Source organism: Aedes aegypti, chromosome 2 (assembly GCF_002204515.2).
Source record: "Aedes aegypti strain LVP_AGWG chromosome 2, AaegL5.0 Primary Assembly, whole genome shotgun sequence".
NCBI lineage: Eukaryota > Metazoa > Arthropoda > Insecta > Diptera > Culicidae > Aedes > Aedes aegypti.
This window is the reverse complement of record NC_035108.1, coordinates 404,521,658-404,548,397: the sequence shown is the minus strand read 5'-3', so window position 1 is coordinate 404,548,397 and position 26,740 is coordinate 404,521,658. Positions and strand designations below refer to the sequence as shown.

At 37.9% G+C, this 26,740-nt stretch overlaps 1 protein-coding gene across 3 annotated transcripts in view; it reads right to left on the bottom strand.

Moving 5' to 3' along the window:
- The window catches only part of LOC5571858 (adenylate cyclase type 3), a 210,622-nt gene that overhangs the window by 148,706 nt on the left and 35,176 nt on the right, over positions 1-26,740 (bottom strand). The window contains exon 3 of one of the 3 annotated variants that reach the window (XM_021847233.1): positions 6,907-7,271. The exons of the other annotated variants lie outside the window; for them this stretch is intronic. The gene's annotated coding sequence lies outside the window, so the exon portion shown is untranslated. The remainder of the gene's footprint in view (positions 1-6,906; positions 7,272-26,740) is intronic. 3 annotated transcript variants of the gene reach the window in all.

Here is a 26,740-nt window from a genome sequence, read left to right as displayed (position 1 = left end):
TGAAAGGTTTTATATGACCCAATTCGGCCAGGTTTAAGCAGCCCAATGGTCTAAAGTCAGCATAACGCCTTCGCTCCCATACAAATTTCAAATCGCTCAAACCCATTAGACGATCGCCTTAACTGAAATCGTTTTTGGCATTTTGACATTACATTGTTGTTCTTAAATAGCTCTAAATTGATCAAATCTCAAAGATGTTAATGCTTTTAGCACCATTTTATCGGGAATCATTTCATGTTTGGAATATTGCTTTGGTTCAACGGTTCGGGAGTTATTTCGAATAAGATTGGGACAATGGATTATTTTAGAAGGGTTGTTTCAAATCATGATTGCCACTTCCATTATTTAAAGCTTTAGACCCTATTGATCAATAAGATTTTTGAAAAAAATATTTAATATTTAAGGCTATTCTATGACCTTCCATTAAAAAATTGTAACCACTAGCCTCGAGTTGCCACGAATACCCTGGCAGCATTTTGTTTACTGTTGGAACTTAGTAAGTCAATTGATTGTGTATACTTAAAATACATAAAACGAATTTAGCTCCATAAAGTGAAACACTCAATTGAGCTTCAAATAAACGAACAAGTTGAAAATAATCTTAGGTTACTCTGGCATAATCTGGCTATGTAACGGATTTGATGCTTCCACTTACCGACCTGAATTGAACCCCAACATGTGACCCGACAAGTTGCATTAATTTTCAACGCTCTTCAATATTAGTGGTAATTGCAAATACATATTTGTATGCTAGGAACCACACGATCATGTATTCTAAAAGTATTTTACGGAATTCCATCGAGAGCCCCATATTGGATTACTCCAGGAAATTTGCTCTCCATCCAAGAATTACTGAAGTTCCCCACGAATAAATTTCTTCCACCAAAAGTTTATTTTGGAATTTTTTTACGAGTATCTTTTAGAATATCTCCAAAAGTTTCCTTCCTTCTAGAATTTCTCCAGGAGTTCAAACTGGAAATTCTTTAGGAGTTTCTGTAAAATTTCTTCAATTGTTAAAAAGATCACCTGAAAAACTTCCAGAAGTTTGACCTGAGATTTTGTCAAGAGTTCTAACTGTAATTTATCCGGGAACTCCATCTGGAGATAAAGCTTCTGGAATTCAACCAAGAGTTCTCCTGGAATTGTTCCTGAACAACCTGGAAAACACTTCTTGAATTAGGGGCTTCTTCCATCATGAATTCTTCCGGGCTTCTTCTTCTTATATAGAATTTTCCCAGGAGTTACAAATGAAATTCTCTGCCAGATTTTCGTTTACGGTGTCCTTCAAGTTTTTTTTATGAAAGAATCATATGTGAAATTCACAAGGTTTTTTTTTCATCAAAAGATTCTCTTAATTCTTCCACCAATTATCTCTTCAGAAAATGTATCAGAAACTACACCAGTGTTTTCTTTTTTACGAATATCTTCCACAAATCCTCATTTTAAACACCTTCGAAGCATTACTGTCAATATTCTTGATAGCACTGTTTTTTTAAGAATAGCTTCCATTATTTTAATAATGAATCAATTCAACAATGCCTTCCAGAATTGGTTAGAGTTCGCTGAGGGATCTTCATAGGAATTACTTCAAAGGTTTATGTAAAACCTCTAGAAAACTTTTATCCAGGGATTCCTCTAGAAATTCCTCCAGGAATTCCTCCAAGAATTCCTCCAGGAATTTTTCCAGAAATTCTAAAGAGATTCCTCCAAGGATTCTTTCAGAAACTCTCCAAGGGATGCTTCCAGAAATTCTTCCAGGGAAACGTCCGAAAATTCCTTCAGGGATTCCTCCAGGATTCCTCCAGGAATTCTTCTAGAGATTCTCCAAATATTGCTCCAAGGATTCCTCCAGAAACTTCTACAGATATTCTTCCAGGAATTCCTAAAGAGATTCCTCCAAGAATTCCTCCAGAGATTCTTACAGATATGTCTCCAGGAATTCCTGCAGGGATTTCTCTAGGGATTCCTCTTAGGATTGCTCCAGACATTCTCCAGCGATTCCTCCATGGAATCCACCAGAAATTCCTCCAAAGATTCCTTCAGAGATTCCATCAGGGATTCCTCCAGAGATTTCTCTATGGATTCTTTCAGGGATTCCTACAGGGGTTTCTCCAAGGATTCTTCCAGAAATTCCTCCAGATAATGCTCCATGAATTCCTCCAGGGATTCCTCTAGATATTCCTTCAAGGATTTCTCCAGGAATTCCTCCATGGATTCCTCCAAGGGTTCCTGCAGAAAGTCTTCCAGGGATTCCTCCATGAATTCCTTCAAGAATTTCTCTAGGAATTATTTTAAGATTGCTCCAGAAATTTCTCCAGAATTTCCTCCAAGTATTCTTCCAGGGAATCGTTCAGAAATTTCTCCAGGGATTACTTCAATAATTCCTTCCGGGATTCCTCCAAGTATTTCGCCAGGAATTCCACCAGAGATTCTTCCAGGAATTCCTTAAAAGATTCCTCTAAGGATTCCTCTACAAAATCTTCCAGGGATTCCTCCAAGAATTCCTCCAGAGATTCTTTATGAATTCCTCCAGGAATTCCTAAAGAGATTCCTACTAGGATTCCTCCAGAAACTCTCCAAAGGACTCCTCCACGGATTCCTCTAGGGTTTCTCCAGAAATTGTTTCAGGGATTCTTTCAAGAGTTCCTAAAAGATTGCTCCAGGCATTCCCCCAGAAATTCCTACAGGAATTTCACCAGTAATTCTTCCAGCGATTCCCTCAAAAATTTCTTCAAAAATTAGTACCAAAAATACTCCAGATATACCTTTAGAAATTCCTACAGGAATTCCCCCAAGTATTCCTCTAGGTATTCCTCCAGAGATTCTTCCAGGATTGCTCCAAGGATTCATCATTCCTCCCGGAATGTCTCCAGAAATTCTTCCAGAAATTCCACCAGGAATTTCTACAGGGGTTTCTTCAGGGTTTCCTCCAGGAACTCTTTCAGGAATTCCTCCAGAAACACCTTTAGGGATTCCTTCAGAAATTCCACCAGGAATTCCTCAAGAAATTCCACCAGGAGTTTCTCTAGGAATTCCTCCAGATAATCCCTCATGAATTCCTCCAAGAATTCCTCCAGGGATTCCTCCAGAGATTCCTTCAAGGATTCCTCCAGGAATTTCTCCAAGTATTTCTTCAAGCATTCCTGAAAAGATTCCTCCAAGGATTCCTCTAGAAAATCTTCCAAGAATTCCTTCAGGGATTTCTCCAGAGATTCTTTATGGATTCCTCCAGGAATTCCTAAAGAGATTCCTCCAAGGATTCCTCCAGAATTTCTCCAAGGGATTTCTCCAGCAATTGCTTCAGGAAATCGTCCCGAAATTCCTCCTGGGATTACTCTGAGAATTCCTTCAGGGTTTCCTCCAGGAATTTATTTAGGGGTTTCTGCAGGGATTCCTCCAGGAATTTCTCTAGGGTTTCTCCAGAGATTTTTCCAGGGATTCTTCCAAGAATTTCTAAAAGATTGCTCCAGGCATTCCCCCAGAAATTCCTACAGGGATTCCACTAGGAATTCTTCCAGCGATTCCCTCATAAATTTCTCCAAAAAATACTCCAGATATTCCTTCGGAAATTCCTACAGGAATTCCTCCAGGGATTCCCCCAAGTATTTCTATAGGTTTTCTTCCAGGGATTCTTTCTGGAATTCCTAAAGAGTTTCTTCCAAAGATCCCTCCAAAAATTTCTCCATCGAATCCTTAAGGAATTCCTTCAGAGATTCCTCCAGGACTATCTCCATGTATTCCTCCAGGAATTCCTCTAGGGGTTCCTCCAAGGATTGCTCCAAGGGTTCATCATTCCTCAAAGAATTTCTCTATTGATTACTCCACGAACTCCTCGAGGGATTGCTCCTCGCATTCCTCGAGAGATTTTTCCAGAAAATCCGGCAAAGATTCCACCAGGAATTATTCCAGTGATTCCTCCAGGAATTCTTCTAGGGATTTCTTCAGAAATTCATCCAGGGGTTCCTTCATAAATTCCTATAAGGATTCCTCCAATGCTTCAGGAGTTTCTCCAGGAATTTCTCCAGGAACTCCTACAGAGATTCCTCCAAGGACTCCTCTAGGGATTGCTCTAGGGATACCTCCATGAATTCCCACAGGGATTTTTATAGGAATTCTTCCAATGATTCCTTCAGTGATTCCTCAAGGAATTCCTTCAGGGATTGCTCCAGGAATTCCTCCATGGATTCCCAGGAATTCCTCTAGGGGTTCTTCCAAGGATTGCTCCAAGGATTCCTCCAAGGATTCATCATTCCTCCAGGAATTTCTCCACTGATTGCTCTACAAATTCCTCGAGGGATTGCTCCACGAATTCCTCGAAGGATTTCTGCAGAGATTCCTTCAGTGATTCCTCCAGAAATTCCTCCAGGAATTTCTCTAAGCATTCCTCCAAGGATTCTTCCAGGAGTTTATCCAAAGATTTCTTCAAGAATTCCTCCAGTGATTCCTCCAAGAAATCTCCCAGGCATTCCTCCAAGAATTCCTCCTAAGATTCCTCCAGAAATTCCTCCATTGATTCTTCTAGGAATTCCTCTAGGGGTTCTTCCAAGGATTGCTCCAAGGATTCCTCCAAGGATTCATCATTCCTCCAGGAATTTCTCCACTGATTGCTCTACAAATTCCTCGAGGGATTGCTCCACGAATTCCTCGAAGGATTTCTCCAGAGATTCCTTCAGTGATTCCTCCAGAAATTCCTCCAGGAATTTCTCTAAGCATTCCTCCAAGGATTCTTCCAGGAGTTTATCCAAAGATTTCTTCAAGAATTCCTCCAGTGATTCCTCAAAGAAATCTTCCAGGCATTCCTCCAAGAATTCCTCCTAAGATTCCTCCAGAAATTCCTCCATTGATTCTTCTAAAAATTGCTCCAGAAATTCCTCGAGGAATTTTTACGAAAATGCCAACAGAAATTTCTCCAAGGATTCCTCCAGAAATTCTTCCAGAGATTCCTTTAGAGATGTCTCCAGAAGTTCTTCTCGGAATTCCTCCAAAGATTGCTCCAGGTATTTTTCCAGAAATTCCTCCAGGGATTCCTCCGGGAATCCTTACAGAGATTCTTTCTAGGATTTCTACAGGAATTCCTCCAGGGATTGTTATAGAAACTCCTTCAAGAATTTCTCTAGGGATTCTTCCAAGCATTCCTCCTGGGATTTTTCCAGAAATTCCTCTAAGGATTCCTCCAGGGATTTTAACAGGGATTTCTCCAGGGATTCCTCCAGGAATTCGTCCAGGGATTCCTCCATAAATTTCTTTAGGGAATCCTCCAGGATTTTCCCCAGGGATTCCTTCAGGGATTCCTATAGGGATTTTTACAGGGATTCCTCCAGGAATTTCTATTGGAAATTCTCAAGGAATTTCTTTAGGGAATCCTCAAGTAATTTCTTCAGGGATTTCTCTAGGGTTTTCTCCAGGGATTCTTACATGAACTCCTCCAGGAATTCCTCCGAGAATTCCTGCAGGGATCCCTCCGAATATTCCTCCAAGCATTTTTCCAGGGATTCCTCCAGGAACTCCTCTAGGGATTCCTCCAGGAATTCTTTCAGACTTTGTTTTTAGGGATCCCTTCATGGGATACCCCAAGGGATTCTTACAGTTGGGAATTCCTAGATTTTCTTACTGTGACTCCCACCAGGAATACTCTAATTTTCTAAGACATTTGTGTATAGATCTCTTGAGGAATCTCTGAAGATATTTTCGGAAGTATTGTTGGACATTTGTAATATCTTGACGGACTAATAGCTAAAGTGTTGAACAAATTACAAAAGGGAAAAACCAATCCCTGTGAAAATCCTTTAAAAATCTTAGAGAATCTAGAGTAATGCCGAAGGAATCCCCGAAAATCGGTTTCAAATGTTAAGAAAAGCCAAGAAGTTTCGTTCTTCTTCTTCTTCTTCTTCTTCTTGGCATTAGCGTCCTCACTGGGACAGAGCCTGCTTCTCAGCTTAGTGTTATTATGAGCACTTCCGCAGTTATTAACTGAGAGCTTTCTTTGCCAAAGTTGCCATTTTCGCATTCGTATATCGTGTGGTAGATACGATGTACCGTATCTTTATCTTTTTTGTAACAAAGTTATAACTACTTTACCATGTTGGTTGGCCAAAAATGATCCCAATGCATACGGAAGGTTGATTATCAGTTGTTGACAATATTGCTGAAGAGATTCAAACTACAGTTTCGCGAGAAATATCTTCCGAAATTTCTAGAACAGTTCTTCGGGCATTTAGCTCAGAATTTCCTCTGAAAAGTTCCTATAGGAATAATTTCAGATTTTCTTCAATGAATCGTCTAGAATTTTATCTAAATTTTCTTTCAAATTTTTGCGAGGCGTCAGCAGGGATTACTTAAAGGATTCCTAACAATAAATTGATAAATGGCCACATCACTTTGGGCATCACATTCACGACGAATCCTGATAATGCCAGAGAATCCTAATATCTTTAAGCATATTTAAATGATGGAATTATATATCCTCTACGTACGTTGGAATAAATCTTTTTAACTATATCAATGCTTGTTCTGATCATGAGAAGAGATAACTGATCGAAGCCTTGAATTCCTACAGAGATTCCTCCAAGGATCCTCAAGAAATTCCTTGGAGGATTTTTCCAGGGATTCCTTAAAAAGTTCCACCCGGTTTTATTCAAAGACACCTCCAGCGATTCCTCCAAGGATTTTTCCAGAGATTTTTATAGAATTCCTCCAGGGATTCCTACAGCAAGATTTTTTTCTAGCGATCCCTTTACGGATTCCCTCAAGGGATTCCTTCAGGAATTTCTAACAAATAACATTTTTACATCAATTCAGATTGAAGTTGAAGATGATTTTCAAAGCTTCAAATGGCCACAGCCTGGAGACCAGTAGATCAATTAAATGGAAATAAAGTTTGAAGTCAATATGATTAGCTGATCTTACAATCCTTGGGTGGGACATCCCCTTTTGTACAACCGTTAGTAACAAGTTCCGTTACAAGTCTGGTGCATTCCACTGATCGGGTTGGCTTCGTCTTTTGCAACGCTAAGTATATTATGTGGCGGCTGCTCGGATGATGATTATCACGGTAGATGACAACAGCGATACTATGGTGAACACACAAAACTATCACCAAGTGGGGTGGATGGTAGTGCAGTTGTCTGACATGGCCCTATTTTATCGCGACGATCTCTTCCCAGAAGGAAGCGCACGTAACGTTCGTGAAACTTCTTCTTTTTTCTTGCCACTTGGTGACACAGTTATGCGACAATCTCGGTTACGCGAGAATCTCGTGGCTGTTGGAGCAGCTGTGGAAGAAAACAGAGATGAAAGTTATAATTAGTAGTGCAGTTTTATGAGTTCTTGTCTTATTCAAATCATTTTCACGCATTGAGGCGTTTCCATATTTCAAATGGCTGCACATTAGAGTGGCTCTAATAATGAAAGTAAAAAAAATCTTAATTAACACCGCACAAAGTTTTTTATTTGGAAGATACTGTGAAAGTTTGAATGGAATTCATCAATAAACGAGATTGAGTCACCAACAAATGATTTCATAGACTAGAAAGTGCCCAATGGTCAAAACTGTAGTAAGAACAGATTTGTTACGCAGAGTATAAATTATTTTTAATTTTCATACACAAAATCTTACATGTAGTCCAAAAACCGCCGAAATTGCCTTACTATGTAGGATTCCGAACATATTTTCATAACGTCTGGAGGATGTTATTGATTGTCAGTTTGATAATTTTTCATATAAAAAGGGCCACCCTACTGTACATATTCCACTAGGAAGAGTCGTGAAGAGATTACCGCTGGAAATTACGCGCTACGAGTCATGGCTCGTGGCTGTGTTCATTCCAGTTACCCGCATTTTAATGACGATAGCTAATTGGAAAAGTATGAAATGTTTTCCATTGCCATGTTGTGCGTTTGACGATGAATGTTTTCGTTTCATTATTTAGACAGTCAAAAGCATGCTTTTCGTGAAAAAGTATGATATAACTGGTTTTGCCGAAAAAAAAGCTTTCAAATTATTTCCTCAAAAAGAAAATTAATTCTGAACAAACGCAAATATACTCTGTCTGAAATAATCCGCGCTGATCCGAAAGTCACATTTCGGTTTCCGAGAAACCTATTCTACTTGTGATTGGATGGTGTAAGTCAGTCGGTTGAATTCCAAGAAGGAACCACTAGACATCACTGCGTGTGGCATGATGGTGCGAACTTTACTTGTAAAATATACACATTTAATTTGGTTAAATCTCCTGGGGTAAGCATAGAAATTATTATTGATAAGGCTGTTAGCTTTCCTGTTAGGAATTACTCTTAAAGTTGCAGGCAATTTAAGAGGGTTGATTTGGCTTTTCCCAGAAAGTGAAATAACCGAAATTGTAAGTTCATTTTAAAAGATTTATGGTCTATTTGTTTCAGCAATGTTATTGTTTTCTTTATATATATTTTTTTTATTGACGGATTTAAACAGGTTCAAAAAACTACAAATTGTTTGGATTAATTCCACGATCTTGACAGAGTTTCACAGGTTCATAGATTCCCCGTGGAAAACCTTCAGGAATTCTTCTAATGATTCATTAGAAACTTTTTTTTTCAGGAATAAGTAGAAATACTCCTCCAGAAACTGTAATTAGGATTTCTCAAGCTATGATCCAAGAAATTTGTCTTTGATATGCTCCAGAAAATCCTTCAGCAGTGTAATGAAATTACAACGATAAATTCTTACAGCACTTCCTAGAAAGATTCTTTTAGAAATTGTATTGATTTCTTTAGTTATTCTTTTGAGATACCACCGAAATATTCCTACTGAAATTCTTCCAGAAAAATTAACAAAGGTTGATTCTAGGAATGAGGTTCTCATGGCAATTTTTCAGGTATACTTCCAATCGTTTTCGGAACCAATCCTTCATCAATTACCCCACATATTATCCCAGGAATTGCTCCTAAAATTCTTCTATGGATTTTTCCACAAAATCTATTAGGAATTCTTCCACAAAATTTCACAATAACTTCAACTGGGGTTTTCTCATGAATTTCTCTAAAATTTTCGAGTTCTTTCAAACATTTCTTGGATTTAAAATCACAAAATGTCACAGAAATTTTTCCTATCATGCTTCCTTTTACTCGAGATTTTCCAGTGATTTCCTGTAGCATATCCTGTGGAAAATTATGCAGGTTTCGTATGGTTAATTTTCCGATAGTTATTGAAAGAGATCCGTGTATAGTTAATTCACTAGCTGGTGAAGAGAACAAACTTTCACTAAACTTAAAGGTGGAATTAGATGAAGTTGAAACACTTGTCTTAGAACTAATCGGGGGGAGCTACTTAAATCACTTGGTGGGGGTTTCTTTAAGAGAAGCACAACTTGTTCGTTTCAGGGTAGAAAAGAAGAGAGCCTCTTTGGGCTTCGACAGCAGTGTTGCCTGTTTCTGCTGTATGTTTTATGCAGTGCTAAATATGCTCTTAAATGTTTTCACACAAAGTATACAATTTCAATATACATCAATGCGGAGATCCTTGAAAAACTCCTTTTTTTGTATAAATTTATCTTAGAGATTTCGTTTTGGGAATATATACCGGATTTTTTTTTGCTGGAATTATTTGTGAATATTTGGACAAATTTCTAGAGAAAAACTGTAAGAACTCTTTGAGAAATTTTTAAGGATGTGATTGAAAAAAAAAATTGGGGGTATCATTAGAAAAAATGGTTGAACTCTTCAAGATATCTCTTATTCTCTTACAAATCCTTATTGAAACGAGGAATCACGTTTCAGAATCTTTAAGGTTTCGCTCTTCAGACATGAAGTCTCTTATTATTCGATTTTAAAACACTACCAGCCCTAAAGCCGTATCGGTATATTCCTCTTGATTGATTGACATTTTGATCACTTAAAAAGGGGCTAAAATGACTTTTATAATTACCGTAAAATGGGGTGTTAAGGACTCGTGGGGTTTTAAGGGATTGAACTTCTCAATCAAGTTCAACAAATCACAGAAACCTCGAAAATCGATATATAAGTCATCTGAAATGCTCGATTTGTTCAGAGGATTGTGAACTGCATTATGTAATAGGAGCTGTATATTAGTATGAAGTATTGTGGTTTCTAGAATTTGAAAACCTTTCAAAACATTTTTGTTCTAATTTTATAGGCTAAATACATTCATCTACAAAACCATGAAATATATTTGAGAATAATTCGCGAGTAAGGTAGAAGATAAGGAAATTTAATTGAGATCATAGTACAGACAAAAACTTCATAAAATTATGTCTGGGTTTCAATTTTCAGAAACTTTTATGAAAAAAGTCTCGTTTTGAAAATGAGTGGGGTGTTAAGGAATTATCTATTCTATCTTTTCTAAGTAACTAAACTCATTAAATTTATGCCGTAATATATTTCAATATAGTTTTGAGTTGTTTCGTCAAGTTGAACTACGATGTAAAGTTAAGGGATCTATTTAGTAAGTCACTAAATATCTAAAAAAAAAACTTATTTCAAAATTTGTATAATTGGAAGGAAAATGTAAATAAAAACTGATATTAATCAATATGGTTTTTTTATGATAATATTTTCATAAGTTGTTCCATCACATTGGAGAAAACTTTGCATATAGGAATGATTATCTTATTTGAAATGGTTTTGGAGCTATTAATTCTTTTGAGTTTTGAGATTTATTGGCGCAATTTCAGTCCACGGGTTACATTAAGGTGAAGATGAATCGAAGCCAAAGTTCAAATTTTCAAGAGAACGGATCTGAAGAACCAAACATCCGTTTGAGCTGAAAACCTAATCGATTGGTCACCACCAGCTAGTGATCAATCGATCAGCTTAAACGGGGACACGAAGAATTTGACAAAAAAAGAAACCTTAAATTGTTTGTTACTTGAACATTGAATCAGCTACCTCTTTAAAACCCATATTTCGCATAAAAAGGCACTTTGTGATCAGAAATATTTCAATAATTATTCTCCATTTATGTTTTCTCCAGCTTAAAAAGCTATGCTAGGAATGCCCACTGTCATCAACCATCATCATCGCGGAAACTGATGATGATGGTTGAAAAGATAAACTTTACTCCCAGGTATCCTGTCATTTGACCAGCTTGTTAAAATGGCTCATAGTCACATGTTAAAAGTCACATCACAACAACTGGGGGTAGCTACGGGACCACCAACACGAATTTAAGTAAAAGTTCAGATCAGATTATATCCAAAGAGCTTAAAAATATATATCGGAATTAAATTGAGGCATGGTTTGCAGCAAATATCACAACAAGATGTCAAAAAAAAAAAAAATTTAAAATAGAATCCGGCATTTTTAACGAAAGATATTATCGAAGCTGTTGTCTCGAAGAGCGCTTGAATGCGGCCTGAAAACCCTTACATCTGCACGGAGAATTTAGACTACCCAAAAAATGAGTACTTTAAACTCAAAATTGGGTAAACTGCATTTTGTTTTTACCTACGGTTGGGTTGTTTCGCATCCCTCGCAACAGCAATGTTGTCATAAACAGAGAGAAACGCTCCGACCCATCGTCGAAGTTCAATGGAATAAGCCAAATTTGGGTTCTTTAGAGTTTACCTAACATTAAGTTGTTTTAACTCACTATGAAGACTTCGAAAGCTAACGCTGGGTAGATTTTTTTTGCACTGAGTTGTTTTTTTTTCGCTGATGTCAAAGGAGGACTAGCTACCGATAGCTGGTGTTGTATAGAGTAAAGTGGGGCAAAAGTTCGAGTGGGGTAAGAGTTTCTTTTTAAGATTTCTAGCTCAATTCAAAACAAAACCCATAAATGTCATGATGGTTCGAATGCTATTCAAGTAAGAGACTTTTACTCTAAATATCATAAAAATCCATTGAGATTTGGAAAAGTTATGGCTCTTTGTTGTTTTTCGACGTGAATATTGTAATTTTTGGTCAAACTTTCGTTACATAGAACCAATTGAAGATAAAATCTTTTCAATATTTTATGTACGGGCGTTTCCAAGCCTATCATAAGGATGCTTTGAGGTGTGTTAGTTTTTGCATAGAGTAAAGTGGGGCAAAAGTTCGAGTGGGGCAAGAGTTTCTTTTTAAGATTTCTAGCTCAATTCAAAGCAAAACTAATAAATGTCATGGTGGTTCGAATTATATTCAAGTAAGAGACTTTCACTCCAAATATCATGAGAATTGATTGTGATTTGGAAAAGTTATGGCTATTTGTTGTTTTTCGACGTAAATATTGTAATTTTCGGTCACACTTTCGTTGCATGGAACCAACCTAGACAACCAAAATGTACGTATAACGAAATCACTTGAAGGCTTTGTATGTGCAAAATTTCACTTATAAGATGTCGCGAAAAGGCCTTCTACGTACAAAAGTGGAGGCGATATGCGTGCTTATATTATGCGATGAATAATAACATACATTGCGAGTGTATAAATATTCTACCGAACTAACCTGTGATCTTATGCGACTAAACTTATGATAATAAATGTTGATTTGACAGCTGCTACGGATTGATTCGACTTACTTTGTACGAGTGTACGAGATGAAGCAAAATGTACAAATGAACTCAGAAAAAAGTGTTTTATGCGAGGAAACGCATCAATCTGACGAGTTTATACACGGTGTTTTGCGAGTTTGATGCAATTAGTATGAATAAACGAGTTATAACGTGAACTTTCATGCGATTTCTGGTTGTCTGGGAAATGGAGATAAACTCTTTTTTCAATATTTTATGTAAGGGCGTTTCTAGGCCTATCATAAGGATGCTGCGTGATCGGGTGGAGGCCGATCAATGAACGAATTGCAAGTTTAGAATCAAAGGCCGATTCTTTAACTTCAGCATAATCAACGTGCATAGCCCACACTCCGGAAGCACTGATGATGACAAGGACGCATTTTACGCGCAGCTCGAACGCGAGTACGACCGCTGCCCAAGCCACGATGTCAAGATCATCATAGGAGATTTGAACGCTCAGGTTGGCCAGGAGGAGGAGTTCAGACCGACGATTGGAAAGTTCAGCGCCCATCGGCTGACGAACGAGAACGGCCTACGACTGATAGATTTTGCCGCCTCCTAGAATACGGCCATTCGTAGCACCTATTTCCAGCACAGCCTCCCGTATCGGTACACCTGGAGATCACCTCAGCAGACAGAATCGCAAATCGACCACGTTTTGATCGATGGACGGCACTTCTTCGACATTACCGACGTCAGAACCTATCGTGGCGCTAACATTGACTCCGACCACTACCTGGTGATGGTGAAACTGCGCCCAAAACTATCCGTCATCCATGATGTACGGTACTGACGCCCGCCCCGGTACAATCTCGAGCGGCTGAAACAACCGGATGTCGTCAATACGTACGCGCAGCATCTTGAGGCAGCGTTGCCGGATGAGGGCGAGCTCGATAGGGCCCCTCTTGAGGACTGCTGGAGGACAGTCAAAGCAGCCATTAACGACGCTGCCGAAAGCATTGTCGGATATGTGGAACGGAGCTCAAGAAACGATTGATTCGACGAGGAGTGCCAGGAGGTTTTAGAGGAGAAGAATGCAGCGCGGGCTGCAATGCTGCAGCATGGTACGCGGCAAAACGTGGAACGATACAGACTGAAGTGGAAACAGCAAACCCGCCTATTCCGGGACAAAAAGCGCCGCCTAGAAGAGGTGGAATGCCAAGAGATGGAGTTGCTGTACCGTTCTCAAGAAACGCGGAAGTTCTATCAGAAGCTAAACACATCCCGCAAAGGCTTCGTGCCGCGAGCTGAGATGTGCCGGGATAAGGATGGGAGCATCTTGACGGACGGACGCGAGGTGATCGAAAGGTGGAAGCAGCACTACGATGAACACCTGAATGGCGCAGAGAACACAGGCACAGAAGGTCAGGACAACGAAGGCGATGGCTACGTCAGCACAGCGGACAGCGGAAACCAACCAGCTCCCACGATGGGGGAAGTTAAGGATGCCATTCAACAGCTCAAGAACAACAAGGTCGTTAGCACTCGGCTTTCGAAAACCCCAAGAGCTTGCAAGTTCTCCTCTCATGCTTCTCAGTCCACGTCTCATGTCCGTACAGGACAACCGGTCTTATGAGCGTTTTGTACATCGTGCATTTGGTGCGGGGGTGAATCTTTCTTGACCGAAGTTTCTTCTGGAGTCTATAGTAGGCACGACTTCCACTGATGATGTGCCTTCGTATTTTTCGACTACCATTGTTGTCAGCCGTCTACAAGGATCCGAAGTAAACGAACTCCTCCACCACCTCGAAGGTATCCCCGTCTATCGTAACACTGCTTCCTAGGTGGGCCCTGTCGTGCTCAGTTCCGCTTACCAGCATGTACTTTGTTTTCGATGCATTCACCATTAGGCCGACTCTTGTTGCTTCGCGTTTCAGGCGGGTGAACAAATCTGCCACCGTTTAAAATTTTCTCCCAAATATATCCATGTCGTCCGCGAAGCAAAAAAATTGTCCGGATCTCGTGAAAATCGTGCCTCGACTGTTAAGTCCGGCTCTCCGCATGACACCTTCAAGCGCAATATTGAACAACATTTAAAAACATTGAGACATTTAATACATCCTTGAAATCTGGAAACGATTGGCCCCTAGGCCACACCAAAATCTTATAACTACGTCAATGCACGAAAGGTAACCGAACTTTCCCGCTGGCAGTTACCGCCAACCTAACAAGCAACTATAAATAGCTCCCAATTAATAAAGGAAACACTCAAGACAGCTTCCCATTGTTAGGTCACAATCGATTCCAGCGGCAGGTCACCTTGTTCACCGGCGGGGAGGAATCATAATTTAATTAGAAGCCAAATACAGTATATACGTGACTCGTTTGAATCTGTTTAACACCACTCAATTCGCATCATCTAAATAACAGCATCCACACATACCTATTCCCTCGAGTGCCTTATTCCCAGATCAATTCATTCAAATGTAAGCCGGCACACGACGTCCAAACTCTTGTAGGCGAGGAGGAGACTGAGTTTAAGTGAACTTCCATGAAAGCAAATGTAGCAACATACATCACAGACGGAGGACCTCCCTCATCCCGATTTTCCCATCGCCCAAATGCACTATGGGAAGTTTCCATGTGGTCTGGCAGCTGAACATATTTTTTGGCGTCTTATGTCATTATGAGTTTCGTGATACAGATTCGATGTTACAAAAATAGGCTTCAAGACAGATGTTTGAATAGGGCCAACTGTGAAATGAAGAGTTTTTTAACAAATGATGTTTATCAGCTAATTGTGCGATTAACCCATCATGAACATGAAAAATTTACGGTATAATTATTATATGAGAAAAAAAAAGATTTTATGAAATATCTCAATCAATATATTGCATTTGCATTCATTTTTTTATTATTTTTCCTTCAAACTCTAACTTAGTCATACTATATCAACAAAAATGCAAAAGATATTATTCTGATATTCCAGGAATATCTTAACAGTATTTGCGATGGAATGATGAAAAAGAAAAGCCTCGAAGATTTGTAATTGAAAAAAAAAAACTGTCAGAATAAGTCATTTTTCACATTTTTAGCCTCCCAAATCATCCATAGTGAACTGAGCCCCCCACAACAAAGAGGATCCGATCCGGCTGCGGCTGTCACAGGACGACGCGTCGGCGAAAACGATATAATCTGAATAATCCATTAACTCTGATCAGGCACGAAAATGTACACTTGGCAATCAGGGGGGCTCACATTTGCGATGCAGCCAAGCAAGCGAGTAGGTACCTCTATCTACAGTGGCCAGGTTCGATTCAACGAGCCTCATGTGGCGATGAGTGCGGATTGGTCCGATAGGGGTTATGATCTCAGCTTGAACTGTAACAGGGAAGCTCATCCGAGAGTATTTACTAAGGGTCAGAAATGGAAATTTCGCGGCAAAGGTCCAAATAACTACCTATTAAAAAAAAAATGAATCATTGAGATGGATTTCTTGTTATCGATAACATGTGTGTTTCTACATCAAATACTTCATCGATAAATATTTTCAAAGAATAGTGGTCAATACAATCCAAACAATTGTGACTTCCTGCTCGCTTATAACATGTGTTTTAAAGTATTATGTGAAACTTTATACTCTATTTCGAAAATGCGTTAGAGATACGTTTGAAAACATATTCAATTTCGTTTTAATTTTGGTCATTAGGAAAGCGCTTGAAATTTTATCGCAAAATTTTGACTTCTAACCCATAGTTTAGGAACGCCACGTACGTAATGTTTAACCGAATGTATGCCACTGCCGACTCGTTACATACCCATGTGTCAGGCTGAACGAGTTGCAATCCGGATGTGATTGAATTAGGTCATGTCAATTTTGTAATATTCTGGTAATATTTCAACGGAGTTGGATAGACGAAGTGCAGTGCATGCGGTGTGGAGCCTGACACTTTCGATCGATTATGAGTTCAACCCAGCAGAAGATTAATTTGCTCTCTTAGCACTCGTTGAGCAGTATCTCAGCCAACAAATATGTTCGCATGACTGATAATGCAACTCAATAAAGTGTTATTGAAGTGTTTAGTAAAAACAGATTGTATAAAATGCACGTATTTCCTCTGTTTGTACATATCTGGAAGCAATTTCGAACAATTTATCAAGGTCAATACAACTCAAGACACTTTTTTACTCCGGTCAAGCACGACAGAATTTTTTTTGTTTAATATAGTAAAAAATGAAAGCTGCTTATTCCAAACCTACAAATGCATATAGGAAAAATAAATTAGAAAAATCGATTTCCATCCTGTTGTAATCCAAACTAATATACTCAGCTACTTTTCTCAAATCCCAATTTAAAACTACCGCCCCTGCTCTGCTACAGGCAGTCTTTGATTTCAATCATTAAAACAAATACCTCTCAAGACCGGAACCACAGGACGTCGGCTTCTACCGAGCATTCCCAGTGGAAAATCCATTTCGTTTTCCCACCCGACGAATTTCGGTCCAAGATGACGATTCCATTTCCTTGGTTCTTTTGAATTTCAAATCCACTAAGCTCGATAGGTATGCTGGAATGGTGTGGGTGCGGATGCTCCGTTATGAGACGAGATATCAATTTCAACCATCAGACTTCTGCTTGGGAAAGGTCGCCGCCACCTTTCGATGGAACGCCGACTGGCAACTTCTACTGATGCCGGGCGGGACTCTTGCGATCAAGGTTGGGACCAATAAGGTAAATGGTATTGACGGGGATTCTGTTTTCCATTTTGTAGTGATTCCTTCGGAATGGAATTTGGTCCACGTGTCATTGTGGGGCGCTATGATTATGCTAGCACTGTCAATAGACTAATTTTACGTGGAATTATTATCTATATCTACTGTATGAATAAAGACAAATTCAAATTTCTTGGTCACATATTTTGCTAATTAGATTAACCTTAATAAACTGTTCGAGAAATCTAAGCTTCACTTTCCAGTCAACATTTTGGTTGGTTGATATACATCATTCTATATGAATCAATTCAATCGTATAGAATGCATGAAAAGGCTATATACCTACCAAAGTGGAGGCTATATGCGTACTTGGCACGACTTTTCCAGACTTTCTGTGACCAGATATACGATGCCACAAAATTTTGATGAAAATAAAAAAAAGATCTCAGCAAACCTCGAACGCGGGATCTCTGGATTGGGAATCGGACACCTTACTACTGTACCACCCATGGTTTCATGTTAGATAAGTGATTATTTGCCAATATTAATGCATGTTTCATGGACAACGACACTTGCTTTGTTGTTCTTTGAGGCCCATCGCCAGCAGATACCAAGTTTGGGTGGCAATTTTTGCTAAGTTATTGCGATTTCATATGATGCTTTCTGGATTGATATATGATCTGTCAGTTTATACAACTTAACGTGACTCTATGTTTCACTATTTACGACATGTTTTGCTGTCAACTCGAATTGTCGTTTATGAATCGCATTGGGGATTTATATACAACTTGTGTTGACATTGATAATGCCTTATTTAGCATCTTGAGCGATTCTGATTTTTAACGTACGAATATGTGATTTTGGATGCACATTCTTATACGATACGTGGTTCACTGGGTTGATACCTATGAAATCATTTTTATGCCAGATGCTAGAATTTTTTTTTTGTTTTTTGTACGAGTGATAAAACTATCTAGAACAATATGAGAGCATCTGAAATATATCTTTTTAGGATGCGACCTTTCATAAAATTTTAACACCTCCTCCTCCTCAAATTGGATTGCATGCGGGAATAGTTTTATTTTAGTGTGATTCTATACCATTACCCGGAATACCATTACCCGGAATGCAATTTACCGGAAGACCATTTACGGGAATGTACCAGTACCCGGAAAAACCATTTACCGGAATGTACCATTTACCGGAATGCACCATTACCCGGAAAGCCAAATCTTCCATTTTCGACGACCTTTCATTGATGCGCAGCACAAATTATATCACGCTAACCATGGACATTCTCGACTCCCTCGGTTTCCATAAACACTATTTCAAAAGACATCTCCAAACAGCTATGGACCAAATATGTTATTCTTCTTGAGGGCGTTACGACTCAACTGGGACAAAACCTGCTTCTCAGCTGTTCTAGGAGCATTTCTGCAGTTAATAGCTGAGAGCCTATGTCAATCGACCATTTTTGCATTCGTTCATAGTTTGACAAGTATGTAAGTACTCTAACTCTGAAGCATTGTCAAATTTGTCAACTAGAAATAATTTTGAACCGTTGGTATTGAATTCTACCAACCTCAGCTTGATCTTTCTGAATAACTTCACTTTGCCGCAGCGTAAGCCTTAAACTATCACGATACCAAAATTTAATATAACATGTAATTTTATTGGCGATCTAATTAGAAAAAAATCGCCTGATATAGATTGGAAAACTATGTCTTCAAATTTAGGCCATAAAACTAAACATTACAGGCAAGAATAGAAAGAATTAATAGAATTATTAATTTTCTTTTATGTCCGAGACCACTTGGAAGGTACCATCATTATAAATCGAAATCGAAAAAGGCCTAACAAATAAGGTAGGTTGCAATTGAGTAAATGGAACATCTCAGCATTCAAAAATGTTTGGAGTTATGATGGATGTCCTATTCCCTTACGTTAAAACAGATCAAAATCCAATTTTAATATTGTATCCATTGTTGTTCAGACTCATTTCCCCGAAAATAACATTTTCCGAACTACGAAGCCACGAACTACTACAACCATGCTCTATCCTCCTAAGATAGAAAAGCAGATGGTTAAGCTTGAGTACTGCACACAAAATCGATCAATTTTGATCCCAGAAAGCCACAATCCAAGTTTCGGTGAAATGAAATGAGTGAGTGAGTGAGTGCGAATCATTTCACCGAAACTTGAATTGCGGCCCACCGAGATCGAAACTGTTGGATCCCATGTGTAACACTCAAGCCCAACCACCTCCCCCTCCATCTCAGGAATACAACGCACAGTTATAACAGTTCACGGCTTCACAATTCGAATTTCGGGGAAATGAGTCTGGTCAACACTGATTGTATCAATATATAAAAACCACTTATCTTGCGAGGGAAGCAACATACAACAGTTCAATTCTCATGTCAGCTTTATGGTTTGAGGAAAGCTAAAAAAAATCAAGACCAAAACTAAGAGTACCTTGGTGATTGAGAGTAGGGACACTATCCGCCATTGGAACGTCCATCTTTGTAACCTCAAGAGATGTACTCTGCCCATAACTGCAAAACAGTCACATTCGACATTTTTGACAAAATGGAGTTAATACCATGAAGAGTCATCAAATGATAAATACTTTCGATCAACTTATTAAAATCTGTGAGATTGTTCTAGAAAGTTACTTTTCCTTTGAATTTGATTGATTGTGCTATTTTTCACCAAATGTCATAACCCTGAATATCTGTACCCCGAATTCAATGCCAGTGTAATAAACAATAAAGAACAATAAGCAATCAAAATAATAAGATATATGGCCATTTTCGACTAAACACATTTTGCCAAAAATAGCGAGATCGGTGGAACTCGAAAGAACCGTCAACCAAATAAAGAAGGGTGAATATCAGATGACCCGAAATGGGTCATTCTAGAAAAAAAGGATATAGGCGAATTGATACTTGGCGAAAAGTATTTAAAATTCTAATCATTACTTATTTATCAACATTTGGACACTTGGAGAATCGACGGTCGAATAGTAAACGTAAAATTACATAGTTGTAGCCAAATTAAGCCAGTTCAGCCAAGACAAGCTGAAAAGATAAGTTGAAAGAACAGCTTATTTTTAAAAGACGGGTGAATCATTTATGAAATGCAAATGTATGAAGATGGTGCATATTGACATGATCAAGTATGAAGATATCTCTCCGGTGCTTATGTATTTTGAAATAAGAACCATATCGTTAGAGGTCATTTTAAATATTTTCAAGTCAACATACTAACCTGAATGACAGTAAAACGATTAAAAGGACGGTAATGAAAAAAGTCGAGAAATGGAGATAGAATTTTCCGGTAAATGGTCCTTCCGGGTAATGGTTTTCCGGTAAATGGTTCATTCCGGTAAATGGTTTTCCGGGTAATGGTCTTCCGGTAAATTGCAATCCGGGTAATGTCGGAGAACGTTTTAGGGTTCTATACCATTTCCCGGAAAGACGTTTCCCGGAAATCATTTCCCGGATACTCTATTTCCCGGAAAGACATTTCCCGGAATGACCCATTTCACGGAAAATCATTTCCCGGAATAACCCATTTCCCGGAAAGCTGCTCAATGATAAATAAAATAAGTAATTTTCGGTTCTATACAATTTTTTAAAGCAAAGTAATACGAGAACCATGAAAAGAATGTGCAAACTTCTAAGAATACTTTAAAAATAGTCACTAAATTGTCGAAGATTAGTTTTTCGACGTTCATGCCAGCCATGAAATGAATCGAAAAGAATGATCAAAGTTACCCCGCACGGCGGTAATATTTCAATGATGTTCCAAAGCTTAATTGCATCCTTGTTTTTCTTGTTGAATAAAACTATTTAAAAATTTAATAATTTAGCAACGGACAACATGCTTTTAGCTATATTAATAAATATTTTAAAAAAAATAATTGATTTTATCCAACATATTTTTAGTTTTTTTTAGTAGATCTAGGTTTTTTAATACAGTGATACCTCCATGAGTCGATGTTCCATGACTCGATATCGACTCATGGAACCATACTAAAAACAAAATTTCATGGTTACTATGATGGTCCATAGAAGCAGCTTTCCAAAGGATTGCTGTTCCATGACTCGATATTTCCATGAGTCGATGGTCCCTTCAATATCGACTCATGGAGGTTTCACTGTAGATCGAAACTTTTAACAGCTAGGATTTTTTTTAAACAATCTGATTCCAAGCTTAGTAAAGTCTATTAATACATCATGTAGATTAATTTTCTAGATATTATATCCCTTTGGAAGGTTTCCAACTGTAGACTTACTTCAAGACTAGATAATCTCAAGACATTTTAGACCTCTACACCATTTTTGTGCAGCCTGTGAGAAAGTTTTTGCCCGGTGCGTTTCCGAGTTTTTCTGGTATTATTGTTTTTGTCCTACTATCTACATTTTCATTGGATAATTGCCCTTCTTCCATACATAGGCTGTTCTTTCGAGTTATGCTGTTTGAACAATTAATAATGTTCAAACCGATGAATAATCCCATCAACATAAATTCCTGTTATAGCTATTGCCATTTTCATAGAGAATAACCCGTCTTTTGAAAGTTTGCCGTTCTTCCGAATTATACCGACAGAAACATTTTTGGCGAGAAGACTGCTAATATTGAACATCAGAAAATTTCCCTTCTTTTTAACTAAGGTTATTCTATTGATAAATTGGATTATATCAGGGCTGCGAATGGTAATAGTAGTAAGCTAAATGCGCGAAACTCACGTGGTACTTCTCACTACAGTAGTTTGAAAACGTGTATCTCATAAAGTAGCCTATTTTAGGTTCATTAATTTTCTAAATCATTAGTGTCATCGAAGGCTGTAAATGGGGGAGATATGCTCCGGAAAATAGAACATTTTCCTACTGAAGTTTTGGGTTGCCTTTAGCAATGGGTGTTTTACTAGATTCTAGGCATTTTGCCTACAGCACGATAGCTGAATTTCACTGGCTTCGCTGACTGCGATTAACTCTGCTTGTTAGCGTGAATTTCATGACTTTTTGCAACCCTGGAGTACAAATTATGTCACGCATAATTTTTTACACATTGGACCAACTCCCTTCTTGTCAATTTTATAAGGCTTGTGACGCTTCCTTTAACTCCTTCCGCACCTTTGGAATGAAACACTAGCTTGAACTTCATGCTGTGATAGTGTTTCAATTGATATCATCTTCCTCTTTTTTTTTCTTTCTGGCATGACGTTTCAACTGCTTCTCGGCTCTATGTTCATATTATCACTCCCAAAGTTATTAACCGAGAATATTCTTCGCCAATTGACAAATAAACTCAATGCCATCAAAAGTAGAAGAATGTTTCAATCCTAAAAATCCTCTACTGGCGGGATTGGAAACGAATATTGGGGTTTCGCGAAAGTTTATTTTTAGTGCATTCCGGGAAATGGGTTTCCGGGAGACGGGTCATTTCGGGAAATGGCATTCCAGGAAATGGTTTTCCGGGAAATGACATAGAATCTATGTACTCCAGGAGCTATAAAGAAGTGATTCTACTTATTCTTTAAGGAATTCTTTAGAGATAAGAAACAAGATCTATTACGATCATTTATTGTTACACAAGAGTTGAGTTACAACGGAATTCTCTCAGACATTATTATCATGAGTTTATGAAGAAACATTCGATACATTTCTCCAGAGATAGTTTCTAACAAAATATTTCAGGCATTTTTACTGCAAGATTTCTTCTGGCAATACACCAGGGATCTGAGCAAGCGTTTAACAGAAATTTCTCCAGATATAATACGATAATTTCATAGAATACTTACTGGCATCAGACAAGATGTTCTCCAGGAAATCTTTAATCAATTTATCCAAAAAACTTTTCAAAAATTATTGACAATGTTTTCCATTATTCTGAAACAGTTTAGCATAAATAGAACGCCTCCCAGCATTACTCAAAGCATTTATCCTGAGTATCTTTTAAAGCTTCTCCAAGAATATGGATTGGGTAAGACCTTTCTGTTTCGCAGTAATAAACTGAGTGCTTTTTCCGCTCAATGGCCATTTTTGCACACATATATTACATGGCAAGTACTCCAGTACAGAGTTAAGCAGAAATTTTACAGTAATTCATCCAGGGATAAACCACAGATCATTCCATAAAATTGTGTACAGAAATATCATAGGGAATTCATCTGACATCCTTCACATCATTTCTGCATGAATGTTTCCAAACATTTAAAACAGGGAGTAATTTAAAAAAATCTTCAGAATTATAACTAAGGAATAATCGATAGCACAGTTTCCCAAACTGCGGGTCACGAATTTCAGGGAGGTCGGGTGAAAATTCTAACGATGTTACTGCTCAAAATACTCACCATAAATACAAGGAGAAATCAGACTGCTCAAAAAATAAGTTCTTTTTACTCAAATTTGAGCAAACTGCACTCACGCTTGAGTTGTTTTACCGCTCTCACAACAGCAATGTTTTCAAAAACAGAAAGAGATGCAATAACAAATTGATCCAGCGTCAAATGTCCAAATAAGAATAAGCCAAATTTGAGTTCTTTGGAGTTTACTTAAATTTAAATTGTTTTAACCACTACGGATGTTACGGCCAGCTTTAGGCATGGAATTTCGGACGCTCTATGTAGTAAACTTGAATTTGGTGGAGTGCTTTTAGTTGTCATTCAGTAAAGTTAGTGTCAGTAATCGTCTTAATCATGTCTACTAATAATCATAAGTCCTTCCACTAGCTTGAAATTGTTGTCCCATATGTATTAATGTTATTTGTTCTTTATTTACTAAGTCTGCATGTAATTCAATGTTGCGTACTTAGAAAGTCTAATTGTTTTATGTAATTGTCCAAAACACAAATCAATTTATTATTTACTAATTTCTTCTTCTTGACAGCGTGGTTCTAATTCAATGTTGTTCATTTTAACAATCAATTTATTCTTGTCTTGTGTGTAGATTACATATGTGTGTCAGTCTACGTTATGTCTGACGTTTTCTGCCACAGTGACGTTTCAAATTTTGTTCGAGTATACCGATATGTCAACTGATGTCAGTGTTGCCGAGTGATTAGCTTCTACAACAACGGAGATTTCGAAAGCTAACGCTGGGTAGAAATTTGTTGACACTGAGTTGATTTTTTCACTGTTGTCAAACGAAAACTACCTACTGAGAGCTGTATGCCAGTTAACCCAAATATGGTTTATCCCAAAGAGCAGCTGAATTGAGACAAAAGAAGTCAAAGCTAGGTTGATTTATAGCTTCGTGTTGGAACATGTCAAGGGGTTCCAAATAGGCATACATGCTCGAGCTACATCTATTCAAAAGAGAGTAGCTTCGACTCACTTTGGAACTTTCATTCAAGCTGTCAAAAGTAAGTAGCTTTGTTTATCAAAGTGAGTAACTTGTAACTCAATCTTGAAAGAAAACGATCTTACTCACTTTTGAGTAAACGCTAACATATTTCACTCACTTTGTTACTGTCAAATATTTGTAAAAGTTTTTTGCTTCCATGTTTAGGAGCAAATATCGTTGTAAGAAAATGTGTTAGTAGTTAAACAAGTGCTTAATATCTGTAGAATTACGTCAAACGAATCATGTAAGTTGTGCAATAGATGATTAATTGTTACTGTTATTGTTAATCCTGATATCAAGTGAAGCGAGATCGGAGTTTGTGAAAGTAACTAAGTCCTGGTTTTGATCGAACAACCGCAAGAAAAAAGTTTATATACAGTAAGTTTTATCGTCATACTAATCATCAATTCTTTACAGACTTTCCGGAAATACTACTGGCTCGGTCAAACATATTTTCAAACAATATCTTCCATGACTCCCCTCAATGGACTTATCCACGGTCTTCTTTTCTTGTTAACTTTATTTTTCTAATCCGCTCTAAATGCAGTAGGCAAGTCGAGTCTAGTACACGACACTGAAGACGGCCTAACAGTTATGGTCGAAATACGCGTATCTGTCAAAAGATACAAACTCTAGTGGAATTAAATGGTAAAGTACTAAATTCGGGTTTTCATCTACTTATTCTCACTCTAATTCGCAAAATGTTCTGGAACTTCAGAAATGCTTCACATAGCATAGCATAGACGACTGACTGTACATGTCAACGGTTGCTACCGTTTTGACTCATATTCCGAACACTTAAGGCCACCAGTGACTTCAGAAGCATCTGAAGGGCATAAATTGGCTGATATTTGTGGAAATTTTAATTTCTTCGCAAAGTCTAACCGTTAGCTGTTTGGTGTACTGATAAAAATGTTTATTTAAACTTGTTTAGCATTGTTTTTACGTAAAAGAATGGATCAACATTTTGACTCAAATGCCGAACACTGCGTTCATTCTGTCTCATATTCCGAACACCTTGACTCAAATTCCGAACAGCACGAATAAATCGTATTCAATTGAATAATTACATAAAAAAATTCATCTGAGCTAGTTCTACTAGTCTCAAACTAGAGAATCATCACTACTCCAGAGGTATAAATTATATTGGAAGACGTTAAAATTGAATTGCAATTGACTACCATTTCCTGGTTATTTGATGACATATTTCAGCGAAACATTTCAACCTTGTCGCCATACAAAAACCGAGTGTTCGGAATATGAGTCTGTTCGGAATTTGAGACAAAACGGTACTCCGTGATTGATCGGAACCGGTAAGAATTTCACTTCGATCCAAATGAATAAGCGATGGGAGTTTCCGCATACTCTCGACGTGCAATTTTAGCAGATCTCATATTATTGATCAATAACGGCGCCGGCCAAGTCCTTACAGTCAGTTGGGATAGGGAAGGAATGTTAAAGTGTAATTATTGTTGCTTCTAGAGACCGAGAATACCTCTGCAATCAAACAGAAAACATATGATTCGAAACGTCTAATAAAATGGCTTATTGTGAATAGAGCATTATAACAGCATTTAGGCAACTGCTCATTTGAGTATGATTTGGGCATAAATTTATGCGATTTTGCAGTCTTCCATGCGTATGTCGAAGTCGAGTAATGCTAAAATTATAGGGTTCATAGGAGCAGTATGGTCCTCCTAAGCAAAAGTTCTTAAAAAACATAGAAACACAATAAAATTTATTCGTTCCAAATTGAAAACGACGAACAAAACTTTATGCAAAGCTTATTTTTACATCCAAAATCTTATGAGATTTTCGTAGTAGCATGAATATTTAAAATTTTCATGGATATATAAGATATAAAATCAGATTTTCGCATGGTTTTCACGGGGTGGTGGCTAGCTAAAGCATACTTTATGAGATTAAAGGGTTATCGCGATCAAAATCGGTTTTCAAGCTCAAATGAAATGTGACCCATATTTCTCCGAATGACCATACTGCCCGCCTTACTCTATCTAGTATCTTCTACTTTTTGACATTACATTTTCTCTGGGATGGAGCTCAACTTACTGTTTTTAGAGCCATGCACAGTTTTTAGTTTCTACATTATGTTGATTAAATTGGCTAGCTACGTTGATTAATCTAGTTTCATAATGAATACAATGCTTATGCAACTAATTTTAATCAAAAGATAAAAACCTTAGAATCTTGAAAACCATTCAGATATATTGGAGTCTATTTTTTTCCACGCTG